The sequence below is a fragment of the Typopeltis vanoorti genome, chromosome 24 (assembly GCF_054136105.1).
Source record: "Typopeltis vanoorti isolate ZY-2024b chromosome 24, IOZ_Tvanoo_1.0, whole genome shotgun sequence".
In the NCBI taxonomy this organism is placed as follows: domain Eukaryota; kingdom Metazoa; phylum Arthropoda; class Arachnida; order Uropygi; family Thelyphonidae; genus Typopeltis; species Typopeltis vanoorti.
The window spans coordinates 10,627,943-10,634,314 of record NC_143572.1 but is presented as its reverse complement, the minus strand read 5'-3'; positions in this window follow the sequence as shown (position 1 = coordinate 10,634,314).

Sequence of the window (6,372 nt, the reverse complement as noted above, 5' to 3'; positions counted from 1 at the left end):
ATTAGCATTGCTTTTTTTTCCAGAGGAAATGCCATGGAAAAATTTTCTTGTTATACATTACTGAGATCACAGAACCATCTCTTTGTGCACGCGCACAAAGGATAATCTTCCATCTTTCTTCAGCAGCCACTCATTATTCAAATAAGATAAGATTTGTAATGTGTTTTGGGTTCCCATTTTGAGCATTGCTAATTAGCAATTTTTCCTCTTTAAAAATTATTCCACCACCTTAATACTGTTGCTCTAATCGTGACTTCTCTTCTATAGATGTTCTGTTCACAAAATTCTATAACACATGCACTACTGATTCATTAAATGTCAAGGCATATAGTTGCCTATATAGGAAGTTTCTTTCTAGCTAAATATCAGTTTTTTGGTGGGTGGGTATGTTTTTAGGCTATGCTTTCCCCACTATATTCTATGGCTATAGCTGTGTTTGTGCTTACTGGGCCAGTTTGCTTTCTTGTCGGAGGAAAAACCCCAGATAAACTGAGGGAAAAAAACCCTGCTGTCCACACCCAAGACCAACTAGCTTGGCTATGTCCGAGAAAGATCCTTAAACTCCTCACGTCGGTGACGGGAATCGAACTCAGGACACTCCTTTCCCAGGCATATGGTTGCAAAGCGCATAGCCCTAGGCTAACCACGCAAACTTGTTAAATATGTTCATGTAACATATCTAAGATATGTTACATGAACACAATAAATTTTGCCGAACACAGTACTAACTTGCTGTAGGTTCTGCAATCTCTTATGATCAGGATTAATGAAAAAAATAAATAATATGGTGAATAGCTAAAGACAGAGATTAAATATAATACTGAACCAAATGTTTAAGATTTTACAGCATTCTGTATCAAGTGAATAAACTTAAACTACTCTTCTTAAACACAGAAATCAATACATGAAATATTAATATTCATCGTAATAAGACTGTACATTTAAGCTGTTGATTAAGTTAAGTTTTTTTTTTCCCTTTTGAAAAAGATTTCTTTAGCTATTATTTTTTACTCCTATAAAATTTGCAAAAATACTACCTTAGAATGAATACAAGCCTTAATGTATGAACTGTCATTTCAAATGCATTACTGAATTGTTCTCTGAAAAATTTAGTCAGGCGAATTTTTCAGAGGACAAATTACTAAGAGACTGCTCTTCAGATATTCATTTGTTCTTGTGTGGACTTTGAATGACATTGTATCTCTTATAATACAGTATTTCTTTTTAAATAAAAAATGATTGTATGCTTCATTAATTTTTGAGTGATTTCAAAGTTACTGCAACATTTTTATGCATGTCAGTAGCAAGATTGATTTAAAAGCACGTTCTCATTTGATTACTAAAGTTAAACAAATCAAAGAGAGAGACCACATGGAACTACTGTGTCATGCTGGCAAGCAATTTCTTTATGACATCTCTGCAGCTAATCTGTAGGAATCCTTATATGAACTTTTTCAATTGAGGGTGAGTAAGCTGGTCTCATACAGAGGTAGCAGGATTTTCCTTTCACAAAATAGTCAAACCATGTGCAGTTAGAGACAAAAATTATGTGTAGTGTGAATAGATGGAGTAATACAGATGTTGGATTACTGGCAATGAGTCATGGGGTGTCGTGTAATAATAATTTAAGTGAACTTCCAGCAATCTTCAGCTAATATGTGTATGTATATATATATATATATATATATATATATATATTAGCTGAAGCAGTCCTTTACATGAATAACCTGCATATAACACACGCACACACACATTGAAATCAAGATCAATACTGTGTAAAATTTAGAATAGAAGACAGTAATGAAAATTCACCAATGTCCTTCCTGGAAGAATGTTCTCTAGCATAGTTGTGAGAACCACAGACATCTCTTCATTTGGAAGGACCCATATAGTATGTAAGGAACCTTTATAAGGCTTTTAAAATGAAGGTGAGTTAGCCAGTCTCATAAGGAGGCAATAAAGTTTTTCATTCTGAATAATAAGGCTGAGAATAAACTAGTTAAAGAATATATGCATGCTTACAGACATAACATAATAGGCTTAACTGCTCTGACCACAATAACTGCTAAGCCAAACTAAACTTAAACCTCCTTGAAACTGTTACCTAATTTGAACTATTAAGCTTAAGTAACTTAAAAATGTAATTTCAGTGACTTCTCCCATTTCCAGACATCATGCCACTGTGAGCCCATTTACTTCTCATCCTGTATGAATAAATGGTTTTCATAAAGCTTAATCCAATGAATAGACTAAATGAAAATTTGCTATCACCATAGTTGGTTAAAAACCTATAGCAAGTAGAGCTTAGGTCAAGGATTGAAATAAACAAGAGAAACAGCTAATTTGCATCCTGTACTACAAAAATAATGTAAGGACCTGTTTCTAATTCACTTCATATTATATTTTTTGCTCTTCTATTGCATTATATTCATCAATTTCTCTGTTGTTTGTCATCTATACACTAAAAATATAGATTACTATTTAATGAAATTTTATTATATGATTACTATAAAAGTTCAAGTAAACAATTGCTATGTAAATGAGAAGAAAACTGACATGTTCTTAAGATTTCATCAGTCCTTTTAATTACCTTCCTTTGTATTTCCTTAAAAAGGAAATTCTAACTTTGCTATTCAGATCAAATATTAATGGGATTTTTTTCTATATATATTTTTTATCCATCCATGTTATGATATAAGTGGCATAACCTTTTTGTGTTTGGTATTACCATAAAAAGTATCTTAAAAGTCTTACATTTATGTTTTTACTGATCTCCTCCAACTTGTGCACTAGTCTTCATATCTCAGATAAATATATAAATATATATTGCATCCTGAATGATGTTGCACACTAATTATAATTGTAATGTCTAACATCTAATTCATAAATACATACTAAAAAAAACTTATAGATTTTCAAAATGGTGTGAACTCTGTACATAAGAGGCAATAAAGAATTGGGTGGTTTCACATAAAGTTCAGTGAAATGAAATTTATAATGGCTTATGGAATACTTAAATTAATGCAGAGTAAGGTATACTGTATATTACAGTAGGAATATAATACAGAATAGCTAATAGAGGACTCAAATAACAAACAGTTAAGAAAGTTAAATATATGTGTGTCTCACATGCAAGAAGTTGGGGAACCTGTAACACGTTAGTTTGGTGGTGGGGGTGGGGGGGGAGAATTCTATAAAAAATCATTTGTGTTATAAACTTACATATGTTGCAGTTTGCAACATATGTAAGTTTGCAGATTTTGCTTTTCTTTTCTTCTTTTCAGAAAAAATAAAATATTTAGGATAAAGAGTGAAGTAGTTGATCTGATTAAAGAGAATGTTTTTAATGTGAAAGATTATTAATGAAAAAATGGTTTTCATAAAATGAAAACCAGTATTTTTATATTGGAATTACTTGGTTAAACTCCTCCAAATGCTTGAAGGATGGTTTGTAAATATAATTATCTGTGGAATTGTAATTATTATATGATTGAAAAGAAATTAGAGATGCTTCAAAGTGTTTTGTATTTGGTAGTAAATGATTTATTGTGAGTTAGAACTTCCTGTTAAAGCTTGAGATATTTTGTTACTTCTCTGTTTCTTGATAACAAATTCATCTGGGAATTATGCAGGGAAAAAAGCATGTACAACAAATAAAATTATGATACATTTATTACAAATTAATATCAAGTTTGAAAATGTAATTTGTTTATGGAATGTTGTTAGGTTATGCATGTCCATCTGAAAGGATTTGTCATTAAAATATATCTGAGCAAATATATAGTTTCTTTATCAACAGGACCAAAAAAGTGTGTAAAGATTTGTATATTCTCAAAAATGTTTTTCTTAAAGCAGTGAACTGGATACTTGCAGTTTTAGCAGATTATCTGCTAGGTCTACAATTTAATTGTTCAATGGTAGTTTAGGAAAGGGGACTATATTTGTAAATTGTGTGATTATACATACAACTGTATCATTTTGATTAGCTGTAAAATTGCGACTAAACGAGAAGTAGTTAATGAAATTTTGGAATTATTCTTATTTTAAATAGTAGCTCAATGATGACAGTGTGATCTATTTTCATATACATATGGTAGTAAAAATATGCCAATTTTTTTTATGTAAATGATAAGAAATAGCTTTTTTTATATATTGAATATTTACACCACCTCTGATTTTTCAAAATTGAGTTATAGTAGTAAAAGATTTTTCTTTAGAAAAGTTAATTGAAAAGATATAGAGTGAAAAGATATATGGTGTGAGTGCTTGCTTTCTTTTGTGAAAGCTATGAGTACAGATGAAAGCTAAGATATAGCCTGTGATTTATATTGTAAATATAAACAGAACACTTTAGGAGGGAGAAGAGGAACACAATGCATCCAGACAGTTTATTAGGAAGAAGTTTGCCATAGTTTTTTTTTTTTATTAAAAAATAATAATAAATTAAGGGAAAAAATACTAATTATCCAGTTCATTTTCAAGGAATAAAAAGAAAGTGAATATTTAAGAAGTGGATTTGAATAGGTTATTCAGGGATACATGTGTAGCCAACTTGGCCTGCAGTTAAAACAGATTCTGATTATTGAGTGCTATTATTTAAGGAAAAATCACTATACACATATAATATCTCAGACTAGTACTGATCTAGAACATCAGCATGTTAAAAAAAAACGGGGGCCCATTTGCAAAAAAAAATTTAAAAAGACTGATTCCATTATATATTGTTATGTAATTCTGGATATTGATTATATCCAGAATCTGATCGCACTGATATGGATTCATCTGTTGATCCTTCACTAAAGATAAATGTAGATTGTAAGTATTAATCTACATTTATTTATTTGCAGTTAAAAAAGATATGAAAGAGTAAATAAACATTACATATCCTCTTAGAACACTAGTTAACAAATCTGTGGATTCACAGAGCATATTCCAAAATAAAGTGGGAGAATAACATGTGAATTCTCAGAACTTCAGTTCATGACTTTCTGGTTTGCTTTGTTACTATTAGTTGACATACATATATTTATAGAATGCCTAGTGCTGGGTGTTAAATGAAATATAGTTGGCTCTCACTATAGAGAACTCATAGGGACCACATGATTAGTTTGTTATAGTGAACAGTTTGCTGTAGTGAATTTTTTTTTAGCATTCCTACGATAAAGAGCCAAGAGGTTTTTTTTTTTTTTTTTAAGTGATGACTTACACTTGGACTTGCTGATAATTCTTCAGCATGAAACTCTGAGTTTCGTATCCAGCTTTGAAATAATGAGGGATTTATTATCCCCTTAACTTAATTTTTTTAGAATTGTAGAACTTAAGTAGGGACTTTTATATAATGGTGTTTGCTATAGTAAGAGTCAACCATAGTAACTTTACTTAATTAAATGCGTGAGTGAATAATATGCATTTATTCATTGGCAGTTAAATAGGAAATTAATTACACTATTTCATGTTATTTGCCTGAAAAAATGGACAACTAAGATAAGATGAATGATAAGTATTTCTGCAATGTTTTTAATGCTGTTAACTTTAATTACCTTCTCTGCATGAAAAATAAAATGTGTGTGTATGTTGAGGAAATGCACAAACAAGTGTAATTGTAATTTAGTTTTAATGAAATTTATAACTGTGTAAAATTATACTGGAGCACAAATTGCTACAAATGATGTCTGAATCTGTGCAATTATAAACTTTGTTTATAAATATACAGATGGTCTTCATTTTAACTTATTGCAGACAATTAAACTTATGCCAGAATTAAGTCATTTCATCACCTTTTCCATGCGAATTTTTATTTCCAAACAGAATTTTTCCACTCGGTGAAGCAACTTTTTATGATAGTTATAAAACTACCTACCCTTTCCTTACCAAAAAATAAAAAATTACTACAGAAGAAATTACCTAGATTAAGCTGCTTTAATCAGTAGTCCTTAGTCCAAGCAAAGCAATAACTTCTTTTTTTTTTTTTTCCATAAAGCTGGAGAAGGTGTTCCTACCAGAGTTGCTAGTTATTTGAGAAATTTATGGAGTCTCATAAGATTATCTAAAATTTGACATGTCCATAAATGTTCACTTGTTCATAAAAATACTAATTTTTTCATGAACCATTTTTTTGTAATTTTTTCATAAAAACTTCATTAAAGTATTTTCAAGATTCATGCAACCAGAATTAGTTTTTGATTATTTTTTGAACATGAATTTATGAAGTATAACAATATAACATGCCTATTGAAACTTATGAGTAATTTGAACACAATATTTTTTTCTACTTTAATAGCATAATTATGCTAAAACTATAGGGTGGCCCATAGGTCATGGAAATTCTGTAGAAAGGGCCCATCTTTGTCAAGCTAAAAATGGAAGGCATGT